Source organism: Myxocyprinus asiaticus, chromosome 47 (genome assembly GCF_019703515.2).
Source record: "Myxocyprinus asiaticus isolate MX2 ecotype Aquarium Trade chromosome 47, UBuf_Myxa_2, whole genome shotgun sequence".
Classification (NCBI taxonomy): Eukaryota; Metazoa; Chordata; class Actinopteri; order Cypriniformes; family Catostomidae; genus Myxocyprinus; species Myxocyprinus asiaticus.
Genome location: NC_059390.1, coordinates 14,884,336 through 14,900,334, shown reverse-complemented (window position 1 = coordinate 14,900,334; position 15,999 = coordinate 14,884,336). Strand labels below are relative to the sequence as shown.

At 40.0% G+C, this 15,999-nt stretch overlaps 1 pseudogene; it reads right to left on the bottom strand.

The window, feature by feature from the left end:
* The window catches only part of LOC127436600 (exocyst complex component 4-like), a 190,938-nt pseudogene that overhangs the window by 5,557 nt on the left and 169,382 nt on the right, over positions 1 to 15,999 (bottom strand).

Genomic DNA, 15,999 nt, shown 5'->3' with positions numbered 1-15,999 from the left:
GAAAAAGTAGTTCGCTACTGGAAAAGCTACTCTGTTTTAAAAGCAGCTGAGCTACTGAAAAATGTAGTTAAGTTAGTAGCATCGCTACATGTAGTTAGCTACTCCCCAACACTGATAGGCAGCAACTTCACATGGCATTAAAAATTTAGCTTCTTACGCAAAATGCACAGGAGACTCTAACAGCAATTCATTTAAATAGAGTTCGGTGTAAGAATGTTGCTAAGCTAACAGTGCTATACTCTCGTTAAAAGAGTAAACTTTTTTGTACTATGCAGAACAATGTTTTATTGACAATGATTCAGCATTGAATGAAATCAGAGACTATTTAGAAGAGACAGGCCACTTCTATTAAAGTGAATGGGAGAAATTGGAACGCCCAACCAAGGAGCTCAAAGTGCCCAATGGTCAACAGATGTAGAAAGAAGTCCCGCCTTACAGGTAAAAGAGCCAATCACCTTTTAGTAATCAACTCAAGGATGCGCATGCGCATTAGCTATACAAGCCAGGAAAATTTTGTTTTTTAGGTAAAGAAGTACAATTTAGGATACCATTGTCAGATTTCACTGCTGATTTGAACTATGTTCTTTAATCATAATCTTGCCCAACCATTTTGGAGATTTTGGTCTTTCTCCATACAAGTAGATAAGAGCTACACGTCATGACCGGAAATAGCCTCCCGTGAGCATTCCAAAGATGGCCGACAGTGGACTGACTTGCTAGATAGACTGATGAAATACATATTTATTTCTATTCAAGACTTCTCTTGCTTTAATTGCCATCATGGATTTCTTTCTTATTGAGCTCGTTGCAATGCATTCTAGATTTGCCTTCTGCACAAAGGATACATTCAATGCTGCCTAAGGCCCGAAATTTATTCTACATAAGTACAGTGCATCCAGAAATTATTCACAGCGCTTCACTTTTTCCACATTTTGTTATGTTACAGCCTTATTCCAAAATGGATTAAATTCATTATTTTCCTCAAAATTCTACAAACAATACCCCATAATGACAACGTGAAAGAAGTTTGTTTGAAATCATTGCAAATTTATTAAAAATAAAAAATGAAATAAATCACATGTGCATAAGTATTCACAGCCTTTGCCATGACACTCAAAATTGAGCTCAGGTGCATCCTGTTTCCACTGATCATCCTTGAGATGTTTCTACAACTTGATTGGAGTCCACCTGTGGTAAATTCAGTTGATTGGACATGAATTGGAAAGACACACACCTGTCTACATAAGGTCCCACAGTTAACAGTGCATGTCAGAGCACAAACCAAGCCATGAAGTCCAAGGAATTGTCTGTAGACCTCCGAGACAGGATTGTATCGAGGCACAGATCTGGGGAAGGGTACAGAAAAATTTCTGCAGCATTGAAGGTCCCAATGAGCACAGTGTCCTCCATCATTCATAAATGGAAGAAATTTGGAACCATCAGGACTCTTCCTAGAGCTGGCCGCCTGGCCAAACTGAGCGATCGGGGGAGAAGGGCCTTCGTCAGGGAGGTGACCAAGAACCTGATGGTCACTCTGGCAGAGCTCCAGCATTTCTCTGTGGAGAGAGGAGAACCTTCCAGAAGAACAACCATCTCTGCAGCACTCCACCAATCAGGTAGGTAGAGTGGTAGAGTGGTAGAGTGGCCAGACGGAAGCCACTTCTCAGTAAAAGGCACATGACAGCCTGCATGGAGTTTTCCAAAAGGCACCTGAAGGACTCTCAGACCATGAGAAACAAAGACTGAACTCTTTGGCCTGAATGGCAAGCGTCATGTCTGGAGGAAACCAGGCACCGCTCATCACCTGGCCAATACCATCCCTACAGTGAAGCATGGTGGTGGCAGCATCATGCTGTGGGGATGTTTTTCAGTGGCAGGAACTTGGAGACTAGTCAGGATCGAGGGAAAGATGAATGCAGCAATGTACAGAGACATCCTTGATGAAAACCTGCTCCAGAGCGCTCTTGACCTCAGACTGGGGCGAAGGGTCATCTTCCAACAGGAAAACAACCCTAAGCACACAGCCAAGATAACAAAGGAGTGGCTCCAGGACAACTCTGTGAATGTTAAGACTTGAACCCGATTGAACGTCTCTGGAGAGATCTGAAAATGGCTGTGCACCAACGCTCCCCATCCAACCTGATGGAGCTTGAGAGGTCCTGCAAGGAAGAATGGGAGAAACTGCCCAAAAATAGGTGTGCCAAGCTTGTAGCATCATACTCAAAAAGACTTGAGGCTGTAATTGGTGCCAAAGGTGCTTCAACAAAGTATTGAGCAAAGGCTGTGAATACTTATGTACATGTGATTTTTTCCATTTTTTATTTGCAATAAATTTGCAAAGATTTCAAACAAACTTCTTTCATGTTGTCATTATGGGGTATTGTTTGTAGAATTTTGAGGAAAATAATGAATTTAATCCATTTTGGAATAAGGCTGTAACATAACAAAATGTGGAAAAAGTGAATACTTTCCGGATGCACTGTATGTGAACTCTTTTTTTTGTGCATTGTTGCGTTCTGAAATTTGTCAGACTGCATTTCATAACACAACGCAAGTACGTGTTGAAACCTCAGTGCTGCCACAAGGGGCGCTTTAGTGGACATTAGTGTGAACTGTCCGATTCTATAGTGAGTTATATCTTTCAAGCCAACTACTGTAATGGCAGGGCAACAGTTCGAAGAAAATGTTGCAGAGCAAGTATGTTAAAGTCAATATATTTACAGCAACGTACCTGAATAATAACGCATCTGGTTTTATGTCACAAAATTTTGAAGGTACCAGTAATTCTATTGCCCCTTTAAGTATTGAGGTTTGTTACCACCATAACACATATGTTCAATATGTTCAACCGGACTGCACGTTGGCCAAGTGCTCACATCTGCATTCCCGTAAGACCTAATTTTGGAACAGCATTTACACCTACGTTTTGTCTGTTTGGCAGGACAACTACAAAACTCTACACACTTAATTTAACACATTTTAAAAACAATTAGTAAAACAGACTTGCTAATCTGATTAACTCTCTGTGGCTTTAAGACCTCCCCCTCATTCCCAATCCTCTCTCTCATCAGAACAGGAACCTCTCACACATAGGACTTGCACCTGTGTGTGTTTTTCTGAGTGCCATTAAGTTTTAATTAGACTGTTTCTGTGTGTACAGTACTGCACACCAGGAGTATTAAGCTAATTTATGATGTATGCAGTGAAGGATGCTGGGAGATGTATGTTGGCATAAAGGGAGACAGTGAAAAAACTGGAATCAGCACAATTCATTTCCTCCAATTTCCAGCATGTACAATATTAACACCATTAAGGGCTGCTTCTGTCAGCGCTTTCTTTGCAACACATTAGTTAGCAGCTGGGAGAGAGACAGCAGGCAAGATGCCCAAGACAATCCTCTCCTTCAAACAGAACACGCATGCTTGTCACCATGGTAACAAATGCCAATGTTTTCCGTGCAAAAGTGCATATCAGGCTTCACTGAAGTTCCCTCAACAGGTCTGATCTTCCCGTTAATCGGAACATTTTGCAGGCAGGCTGATCTATTATCAGCAGGTCTGTTTTAAAGTAAGATGGACTTGGCTTTGGTCTACCGAAGAGAAAACACCTGGACAGGAGTTGTCATGGGATAGCAGGTTGCATAAATGGTATGTGGAGACCGCTGTAAATTCATATTGTATGTCCAGACACTGGCTGTGAATGCTAATTTCAATGGCATCTTCCTTCCAAGGATAACTGTGCTAAAAGTCAAAAGAGAATATAGAAAAATATATAAATAAAACATATATCCTTATAAACACAAAGTGGCTCCCAAAATAGTATTTGGACACTTGAGTCACACTTTAAAATGCATGGATGGTATTGCATTAGATAACAAAATATCAAATCAAGTCAAACCAACATTTATTTTAAGGAAATACAGCACTTTTCAAGCAAAAGATGACACAAAAAGAAGTGTATTAAATTGTAAATGTTACAACAGTGGATATAATGTTCAAAATTATGAAAAAAAAAAAAGGTTTTCAAACTTTAGTGGAACATGCACTGAAAAGTGACGTTAGTATTGAGAATAGGTCTAGTATCCTATGCTTGCATATGTTGCTTGGTTTGATATTTTGATATCTGAATGAAATTCAAACATTTTTGAGTATTGTTTAAGTGTCTGTATAATTTTTTGGGACCACTGTATAAACAGATATAGAAAAAAAGCCGTATGTTCAGAGCAATGTGCTGTCAAGTGCAGCTGCTGGTTTGTTTCGTGGTTTCGTGGAGCACAGAGCAGCCGTGGTAAACAGAGCAGGCTGTCATCTTGACATGCTGGTTAAATGTCGTTTTTCCAGAGGCCTTTACAAATGGCCTCACAAGACAGGTGCTTTTCCAGCAGCCTGACCACTGACCCTGCATGCCAGTCAACCAGGTGAGTCTCTGAACTAAGAATTTACTTCTCAGTGATGCAGCTTATATAAGATTGTCCACTGGGAAGTGAATGAAAGCACTTGGCTGACAATAATCAAATCAAATCAATCAAATCAAATCACTTTTATTGTCACACAACCATATACACAAGTGCAATAGTGTGTGAAATTTTTGGGTGCAGTTCCGAGCAATACAGCAGTCGTGACAGTGATGAGACATATACCAATCTACAATAAACATCAAATTTACACAACACAATTTAAAATCGAATATACACATAATTACACACAACACAATATAAAAATAATAGCATACAATGCACATTATACAATACACACAATATAGAATACACATTATAAAATAAAACAAATAGTATATATAGTACATATAAAATATACAGTAGGTTGTATTGTACTGTATTGACATTCAGGCTGTCGGCTGATATAAAGTTGCTAGTGTGTTGTTAAGAGAATTTAATTTATGACAGTCCAGTGTGAGATAATATGATTAATAAAGTGCAGTGCTAATGTATATTGATCGTGAGAGATTAAGAGTTCAAAAGTCTGATTGCTTGGGGGAAGAAGCTGTCATGAAGTCTGCTGGTGCGGGTCCTGATGCTGCGATACCGCCTGCCTGATGGTAGCAGTGAGAGCAGCCCATGGCTTGGGTGCCTGGAGTCTCTGATGATCCTCCAAGCTTTTTTCACACACCACCTGGTGTATATGTCCTGGAGGGAGGGAAGCTCACCTCCTATGACGTGTCTGGCAGTTCGCACCACCCTTTGCAGGGCTTTGCGGTTGAGGGCAGTGCTGTTGCCGTACCAGGCGGAGATGCAGCCAGTCAGGATGCTCTCTACAGTGCTGGTGTAGAACCATGTGAGGATGTGGCGGATCATTCCAAACTTCCTCAGCTCACTCAGGAAGAAGAGGCGCTGATGAGCCTTCTTCACAACGGCCTCAGTGTGGACAGACCATGTGAGTTCCTCAGTGATGTGGACACAGAGGAACTTGAAACTGCTGACTCTCTCCACTGGTGCTCCATTGATGGTGATGGGGCTGTGTCCTCTTTCTCTTCTCCTGAAGTCCACCACAAGCTCCTTTGTCTTACTGACATTGAGGGAGAGGTTGTGCTCCTGACACCAGTGTGTCAGAGTGTGCACCTCCTCTCCGTAGGCTGTTTCATCATTGTCAGTGATCAGACCTACCACCGTCGTATCATCAGCAAATTTAATGATGGCATTGGAGCTGTGTGTTGCCACACAGTCATGTGTGTACAGGGAATACAGGAGTGGGCTAAGAACACAGCCCTGCGGGGCTCCAGTGTTGAGGGTCAGTGATGAGGAGATGTTACTACCTATTCGAACCACCTGGCGTCTGCTTGACAGGAAGTCCAGGATCCAGCTGCACAGCAAGCTGTTTAAGCCCAGAGCCCGGAGTTTCTCATCAAGCTTGGAGGACACTCCAAGAAGGTGTTAGAAGGTGTTCCTCCTCGAAAGCAGTATCCAATCATATCAGGAGCTGGATCATGTGAGTTTATCTGTCTACACTCCCATTGTTGGTCGCCACATTGCGTCAGGCTCAATCGCATGCAGCTCAATTTGGCTCACCTATGTTGCGTCGGCAACTGTCACAGCACTGCAAAAAATAATTTGTGTTTTTATCTTATTTTCCAGTAAATATATCTAAACATCCTTAAAACAAGAAAAAATTATTTGAGAAGCAGAATGACATAAATCATTAAGAAGAGGTCCACATTTATCCAGATAAAATTTGATAATGGTTTTTTTGGTGTTTTTGTTCTCTATCCACACTGCCCTTTTCAAACGTTTTCCAAAAGTTGCTCATCCACAATGAAACATATGAAAAAGCTTAAATCCCCTTATGCAAGTTAAAAGACAAAAAAAAAAACTTAAGAAGTGTAGTCTGAAACGCAACTGTCCTCGTGATCTGCCGCCGGATAGCAATAACTAGTAAACTTCCGGTCGCCTTTGAAGTATAGCAATTCAAAGGTTGTTTAAAGTAACATTTATATTTAACAAAGCTCTCAAAGTGGATAGCAGGAACATCAATGGCGCTACAACATGGGCCGCCATCTTGACTGTTTCGGGTTGAATGGATCACATGACTCTGTCACATGGCACCAAATACGTCATCATTTTCGAATGTCTCCGTTTTCCCAGACCAAGATACAACATGAATACTGCGTTTTCAAATGTATCTACTTGGAAGAGCGCTTTCAAAAAGCTCTGTTTTCACTGGACAAAAGCACCATCCTTAGTGTGGATTAAAAACCAAAATGTAAAAAAAAAAGTGGATGTAGCCTACGTCTTGTTTTCAGAGAAATTTAATACATTTTTGTAAGGGTTTATGCTAAAACAAGAAAAAACTATCTGTCAATGGAGTAAGAAAATTACTTATATAAAAATATAAACTATTTTCCCTTTGAATCAAGTTTTTTCTTAACCCATTGACAAATAGTTTTTATTTGCCTATGAGGAATTTATGTTACTAAATTTTGTTAGATTTCTCTGAAAAAGTATTTTATGTCAATTTGCTTTTGAAATAAATGTATCTTGTTTTAGATGAATGTTTAGATATTTTTACTGGAAATCAAGACAAAAATACAGATTTTTGCAGTTTGATGCATGTATCACCTTAAATTCCTAATGAAAATGAATACCATCCCGTTGCATTTGTGAGAATCCCCCTTTATATTGAAATTTACATACATATTTGCAATTGGCAGACACTTCTATCCAAAGAGACTTAAGGCTAATTTAAAATTACTGGACAAACAGGCTTCTTTTAGTTAGCCTAAAAATTATGACGAAATGCAGACGTTTTTGTTCTGCTAAGGCTTGTTTCTCCTGTTCATGCTCACCCCTAAAAATTCTCCGCTAGTCGAAAACCATTCTAATCTAATCATGGGTGTGGTTGTGACGTTATTAACTTATTTATTTTCCTCAACAAACTCATTTTAAAATGATGGAGCACGTAGTTTAAACGCAGGCTTCGTTCACCCAAGGGGTGCTCTAGTTTGTTCAGTTCGTCTTCATCTGTTGTATAAATTAGTCTTTAAAGTGCAAAAGTTGATACATTTTATCAGCATGCGTGTCTTCCGGGAATCCAACCCATGATCTTGGTGTTGCTAACAGCTGAGCTACAGGTGTGATTGAGTGTTACTGTCTGTCACCATTAACTTTGTGGTATGTACTGTATGTATCTACTGACACATTCTAAAAGCCTTGGATGAACTGGGTTCTAAAATAGATGCATAGAGGTCATGGGATAGTTTGTCCTCATGAGTTATCCAATTTTAATCTTTGATCAGTTCTATCCACCATGCTTCATAAGCTAATAAATACAGGGATTGAAGATCACACACACACACACACCCACACACAAACAGCAGTCTCCTGCGAGGTTTGGGTGACGTAGATTAGACATTACTGAGGCAACTACAGGACTCTGGCTCTGTCTAAGGCAGTGAGCAGATGGTGTGAGTATATGTGTGTGTGTGTGTGTGTGTGTGTGTGCGGTTGAGCATGTACTGAGAGTAAAAGCACTCTAATTTTGCTAGGGGACTGAACCAACACAAGGTGCAAGGTCATTTCGATGAAAAACTCCAGAGTGAAGCTGTTTACTCCTGATTTAAACTTCAAAATTTCAGCTCCTGTGGCAGTAATTCTCTGCACACAAACTACACTGTTTGTACTAGTTTAAATAAATGAACACACTAACTGCTCAGTTCCATATTGATGCATTTAAGGATGCTCTGCTGTGTTTCTGCATCTCCTCTGTTTTACATCACTAGATGGCACTGTGTCCAAACTGTGCTGTAATCGTGGAGCGCCGCTGGGTTTGGACACTGCACTCTCAGCTTTAACTCAAATCGATGGTTATTACTATGTCCTTGGCCCAGTCGCCCACAGCACACATTCAGAAGGGAGAGCAGCCAACGATTTCCTTCTTCCTCATGGGCCTTTCTCCATCTCCCAGCATCACTTCCATCCATATAAGCCTCCATCTCTCTCAATTAATCCCTCTTTCTCTTAAACCATTCGACAGACATACACAAGCACACACAACCATTTACACACACTCAAAGCTGAATGTAAATGACAGAGGTAGAGCTGCGTGAGTCTGGCGCTATATCGCTGCAGCATAGTCTCCAAGCAGTTTCATAAGTATTGTGCTGGTGTAATGAGTTTATACAGTCTCTCTGCAGTGCGTGTCTGTGGGAGGGGTTAATCAGAGGTACCATTAGTAAACAATGCACTGTAATTCCAATCACCACCTGTACCTCCCATGCGTCATATGAGCAAGAGAAAGAGAGAGACAGTTCAATGTAATGCACTGTAATAATCATGCAATGAATCCATCGGTATTGATTTGACTGCTTCTACAGCAAAATACGCATTACTCTATTTAATTTAACTGCCCTGGTAGTAATCTTCAAATAAAAATGTAGAAACATAGTGTTAGACATCTATAGACTGGAGAGAGCTTATGTTTATTGACTGTCTTTTATAAATTCATAAACAATTAAGGAGCACACAGGAAACGACTGCACGTAGGGTTCTTTCACATGACATCAACATCACCCTATGCATCAAGCGTCATGCAACAGAATTACCCCTGGTACCCAAAGTTCAAACAATTTCAACTCTGATCCTGTTTGCCACTGACCTTCTGAAGCACAGCTAATGATACATTACGTATCATTACAAGATGGAAGAGAGACTGAAGACTGTGTATCTAGTAGTATCATCTGGTCATATCGTGACATTCAGAGAATAATTATCATATTATACTCATTAGATATTCTATGGACATTAAAGCTGAAATGTACACTCACCAGCCACTTTATTAGGTACACCTGTACATTCACTTATTCATGTGATTATCTAATCAGCCAATCATGTGGCAGCAGTGTAATGTATAAAATCATGCAGATATGGGTCAGAAGCTTCAGTTAATGTTCACATCAACCATCAGAATGGGGAAAAAATGTGATCTCCGTGATTTAGACCGTGGCATGATTGTTGGTGCCAGATGAGCTGGTTTGAGTATTTCTGAAACTGCTGATCTCCTGGGATTTTCACGCAGAGCAGTCTCTAGAGTGTAAAGAGAATGGAGCGAAACACAAAAAACATCCAGCGAGCAGCAGTTCTGTGGGTGAAAATGGCTTGTTAATGACAAAGTTCAGATGAGAATTGCCACACTGGTCCAAGCTGACAGGAAGGCGACAGTAACGCAAATAACCACACGTTACAACAGTTCAAGCAGATAAGCATTTCTGAACATACAACACATCGAACATTGAGGCGGATGGGCTACAACAGCATAAGACCCCTTCGGGTACCACTACTGTCAGCTTAGAACAAGAAACTGAGGCTGCAGTGGGTACAGACTCAACAAAACTGGACAGTAGACGATTGGAAAAACATTGCCTAGCCTGACAAATCTGGATTTCTGCTGAGGTACACAAATGGTAGGACCACTGCAGCCTCAGTTTTCTGTTCTTGGCTGACAGAAGTGAAACCCAACATTGTCTCCTGCTGTTGTAGCCCATCCGCATCAAGATTTGACATGTTGTGCATTCTGAGATGCTATTCTGCTCACTACAATTGTACAGAGGGGTTATCAGTGTTACCGTAGCCTTTCTGTCAGCTCGAGCCAGTCTGGCCATTCTCCGTTGACCTCTCTCATCAACAAGGCATTTTCATCTACAGAACTGCCACTCATTGGTTGTTTTTAGTTTTTCGCACCATTCTCTATACACTAGAGACTGTTGCATGTGAAAATCCCAGGAGATCAGCAGTTATAGAAATACTCAAACCAGCCCATCTTGCACCAACAATCATACCACGGTCCAAATCATTGAGATCACATTTTTTCCCATTCTGATGGTTGATGTGAACATTAACTGAAGCTCCTGACCCATGCTTTTATACATTACACTGCTGCCACATGATTGACTGATTAGATAATCGCATGAATAAGTAGATGTACAGGTGTACCTAATAAAGTGGCCAGTAAGTGTATAACTTGTTCAATGTCAAAATACTTCCCCCTATCCCAGTTGAATATGCAGAGACAACTATTAGTAAGCCATTCATAGATTTATTTCCTCAAAAACTGTAAACACTGTGCCTCTGTGGCACTATAAAAATATTGTTCTGTTAGTTTGAGCATTCCAAACACCTGACACAGCAACAGTGACTGATGCTGTGAGTTTGGGGAAGGACTATCTGTTTTGCGATCAACAGCAGACATGGGGAGTTTTCGGGAAAGCTGTTTGAAAACAATGTATATTTTTGCAATTACATTTGGTGGCACTAGTGGTGCAGAAATTACACACTTATTATCACAGCGTGATAATAAAGAGTAAAATCGCCTCTCTCTAAAATCGCTGTGTGTGTGTGACAATGTGTGTGTATTCTACCTGGCAAAGTCCAGATCAGCCTCGCGTGACATGGTGATATTGGTGAGGTTCTGCTGGAGCACAAAGATATTTCTGCACATCTTTTTGATGCCGGACTCACTGATGCGCTTGAAGTACTGAGCCCCATTTATCAGAATACAAGAGATCAGGTGACCCAGACCTGTGGAAAGAGACCAGGAAGATAATCTGAACCAAACAACTGTTACTGCAACCTGGCATGGCAAGATGCAGGATTAAGTGATAAAAGCTACAGTATCGCTTACATATACAGTAAGTCAAAGTTTTTGTTTCAACCAGTTGTGACCACGACAAGCGACAAGCAGCAAGACATTTTGCAACGGAATGCATAGTTTCTATTTGTGTTGTGTCACACTGGGTAGCCCTACCCAGAGTGAAATCTCATTGGTCCAAACTGATGCTCCTCATAACTGTCCATTAAAGTTCAAATGTCTTCCTATTGGCTGTGACTGTCAACAAACAAATAGCTTTTTGATGGAAAGATGTTGCATCATGCCTCGTTAGGACTAGAGGTCGACGGATAGTGAATTTTGCAGATACCGATAACTAAGGTGGTGGCAAATGTCAATAGCAATTAATCAGCTGATTGTTTTTTAAAATCGATCTATATAATAATAAAAAATATCTTATTCTTTCCTTACTATGAAGGGCACAGACATTGAGGCTGCAAAATGAATAAAATCCCAAAAGCAGTTTATTGTGCAACCAAAATCCCAATAATAACCAGAGAAATTAAGATTTGGTGCATAACGTGGGACTTTTTACTTTAAACAAGCCCAAAACACACCTGCTCCCTTACAATGCTCTATATGTAAGTATTTTACAAAAGAAGCTTTATATAGCCTATAGATTCAGATGAAGAGCTTTATATGTATATATTTTACCAGATGAGGTTTTTTTATTAAGAAGTTTATTAAAAAATATAAAATATTATTTCCCCTATTAAAAAATAGGGGAAATAAATGAAAATAAAATATTGGCAACTATTGTAATATAATTTTTCAGATAACCAATAGTTCCAAAAAGCAACTATCGGTACTGATTAATCAGTAAAACCGATATATCTATCTACCTCTAGTTAGGACACAGTGTATAGGAAGAGAGATCCTCTAGGTATCAGCTTCCTGTTGAGGTACAGTTGAGTGCTTAAGTTTGCATCCTCCCATTGTCCCCCTTTTAGAATTCATACAGATATGAACTATCATATTTTAAAAGATCTATCACAAAAGACACAAACAGTCAGTGACCATTGATGAAGTACCTGTCACAGTCTGTCTCTCTCATGTCTTCCTAGGACTCTTATTTTGAAGTTTTCCCCCAGACTACATCTCCCATAGTTCACTGCCCTCATCACTTCCATCTGTTCATCATCATGCACCTACCTTCCATTCCCTCATTAGTTCCTTGTGAATAAATACCCTCTAGTTTTGTTCCACTCCAGCATTTATAATTAAAAGATTTAAAGTATCTACTCCTGTGTCTCCTCTCTTCCTCTCCAAGAACCCAACGTTACAGTACCACACCTAATTTTAACCAAGAGGATGTACATTTTTTAACAGGATCATTTGTGTAAATTCAGTTATTATTTCGCCTTGTGGAATATGTAAATATCTTTTATGTTTATTTATCGTTTAATATTTTTTTATTTTGTAAATGATGAACATCTTGCAGATTCTGCAAGGGGGATGCAGACTTATGCACTCAACTGTATAAGAGCTCACTCACCCTCAAAAATATACTGGAACTTGTGCTGCTGCAGGGCAGCTCCCATCACTTCCTCTATGGCACTGATGTCCTTATTCAGCTTCACCACCAGGGGGTCATAGTCCATGCTGGCTGCATTGGCCACGATGGCGTAGTTTCCCTGTTTATCCAGAGGGATCAGATAATGGAAACAGTGGACCCTAAAAGGATAGAGACGACAGGCACAGAATGACAATTATGGTAAAGACAGATACAAACAGATTCCAGAAGCATTTATTTTTTATTTTTTTCCTTCAGATTGCACAGGATTTAAAAGTCTGGTTGGACTATATTGTAGATTTTTACATACTTCCCATCTAAAGGCAAATACACATTTGAACACATGCAATGTAATACATGTGCAATAGGTACTTTTGTGTACAAGGTGCATATTGTGTAAAACCTGTAGAATTTTGTTTTGTAATGTGTACATTTGTGTATATCGTTTATTCTTCTAATTTGTCTGTTTATTGTAATGTGTATGGTGTATCTTGTTCAAAATGTTGCCTATTTCTAATCCATCCGTCTGTCTGTTCATCCATCTACCCATCCATTTATCCATCTATCTCAAAAGTAATGTATTTGAATGTGTGTGTTGTTAGCTTAGGTGCATTGAGTAAGCAGTACTCTATACTGTCATTGGTACCCAGAGAAACTCCAGATACTGGTGGTGAATATCTTTCTACACAGCACCACTCAATAAAGACTGAATGAACTGAGATGATGGAATATCCTGTGAGCAGGTGCATGTGTGGGTAAAATCTGTGAAGTGTTCATGGGGTTATAAACCGGAGTATAGGTGTATAGATAAAGAGATTCTGAGAGATACAAAGAGAGAAGTTAAGATAGAGAGTGTTTCTGTAATAGCCTCCCATTGTTCCACCTTCAGCAGCCCTGCAATAAAACCTCCCCTTCCTCATTCACTATTAAAAAGGCTTTAAGCGAAGCCTCCCTGCTTCCAAACCATAAAGCCTACATCCTTTTCTTTTTACCTTCTCTGATGGCTTAATTTACCCTCAAGCACTGTCAAGGGAAATTTGCTTGATGGAAAAAGTCAATAATGCATAGCATGGGAGCCACACGTTATTGTTTCCAAATCATAAACAGGATCACATGAGCTAAACGATATCAGAGAATAATAGGGCAAGTGGGAGGGATGGCGTGTGGAGGGGGTGGGTAGAGGTAATGGCCTATTGGTGCTCTTTAGGAAAAGCTGAAGTTGGGCTGACTCTACCATAAGTGCAGGGAGAAATAAAAATAGGCTTTAATGTAGATGCAGGGTTTGGAGAGGTTTGGATGTGTAGATTTAGTCATTGTAGATTCAGTCTGTCAGATTCAAAGTGAGTTATGGCAAAACTTAAAACTTTCATAACTTTTGGGTCACATGACAGAGCAACACTTCCATAAACCCTTGTGTTTTTCAACTATGTCCTTGCATCCTTAAAATCAATGGATTCACAGCTTAGATTCACAGAGATGGAGTGGTTCAACCTACCTGACCTCCAGATGCAGCACTAGTAAGCATCGGTTGGCGATGTCCTGGAAGGATCTGGAGAGGTCTGTCAGTGTCTGGAGGATCTGCTCTCGACTGCGTACACTCTCATTGTTCACCTGGGCATCTGAGCCTGGGGAAACACCTACAAACACACACACAAAAAACTAAATAAGATAGAGTCCAAGATATAAAAAAATTAATAAATAAAAACAAACTTATATGAATAGATATCTTCAACATCTTGCAGTGCGTATAATTATTCCACTGCAAAAAACGGTTTATTCATGGCAAATTTGCAGCAATCCTGGACAATTTTTCACTACTAGTAAAATGATTATTCATTTAAATTGCTTCCATTTCAATTGTGAATAGAAAAACATTTCAACCAAGTGTAAATCAACTGGCATGAATTACAGAATAGCCAGATACAACACAAGACAACACAAGAACCTGTTTATTCGATGAGACATAAGTACACACACTGGCACAGAGTGCCTATCAAACACAAAAGTGTGTGTGTGTGTGTGTGTGTGTGTGTGTGTGTGTGTGTGTGTGTGTGTGTGTGTGTGTGTGTGTGTGGGTGGGTTTGGGTGGTTTACGAGGACATTTTTTTAGGTTACAAACTGGTAATTATAAGGGTATTATGCTATAAATATGGTTTATGAGGACATTTCTAGTGTCCCCATAATTCTAATCTCTTAAAAAACATACTAAACTATGTGAAAATGTTTTTTTGTGAGGGTTAGGTTTAGGGGTAGGGCTAGAGTTAGGGGATATAATCTATAGTTTGTACAGTATAAAAATCATTATGTCTATGGAGAGTCCTCATAAGGATAGCCACACCAACGTGTGAGTGCGTGTGAGTGTGTGTGTGTGTGTGTGTGTGTGTGTGAAAGAACAACACTGGGTGATCAGTGAGGCAGGAGAGATGGACAATGACTTCCTTTAACTCTGTGGCGTGTCTCCGCATTTCTGAAGGTCACATTCAAACACGCACATATAACACGGTATGCAGAGCAGTACGGGTGGGTGAGTGTGTGTGTGTGTGTGTGTGGATGTGTTTTCTGTGCAGATGGATGCTATTATGCTCATATGGCCCTTGGTCCCTTGTGTTTGTTCAAGATGATGGGCGCTGCCATACAGCAATTACATAAATACACACAGGCCAAAGTCAAAAGACATGGAAAGAGACACAGAATGTGTGTATGTGTGTGTTCATTCTGTAGTTAATTGCTGTCTGCTTATAACTATTGGAAGAAAAAGGTTTGTAGGAGATAAGGGTGCGTTTGGCATGGCCTGATTAAAAACGCTTGAAGACAAGAAGTACAAACACAGAAGTGATGACCAGCTGCTAGATTAGAGGCACAGGGGCCACCAAGGACTGATTTATAATATTAGAGAGCACAGAGAAATCCTTTGTTGTGATGTGCTTTGGTTAGCAGAACTGTTAGCCTTCCATAAGAAGCAAACAGTTCAGTTCGAGTTCATTCCATAACTCAAACCGAGTACCAAATCAACAATTTAAACTTTCCTGAAATCATATTTTAATGGGTAAGTGATTTAAATAAAACTGTAATTAGTAGTGCTTGCAATGGAAAGCATCACGATTACAATTGCTCATACTTTAGAATAGGGATTTGAACAAACCCCTTACTCTAAGTTTTAAACCTTGGCATGTAAATGGACATGAATGAGGAGACTTGTTGAGGAGAGGTGTGCTAAGAGGCCAGACTTACAATGTTCACCTGGTGGACGATAAAAGAGGTGAAAAAATTGGAAGGACCCAAGCCATATCTAGGGGCCAGAATAACTAAGAGACTAGGGGTGGACTCTTTTCACTTGGGCCACTAAGAAATGACCCTGAACATCTTAGCAACCCC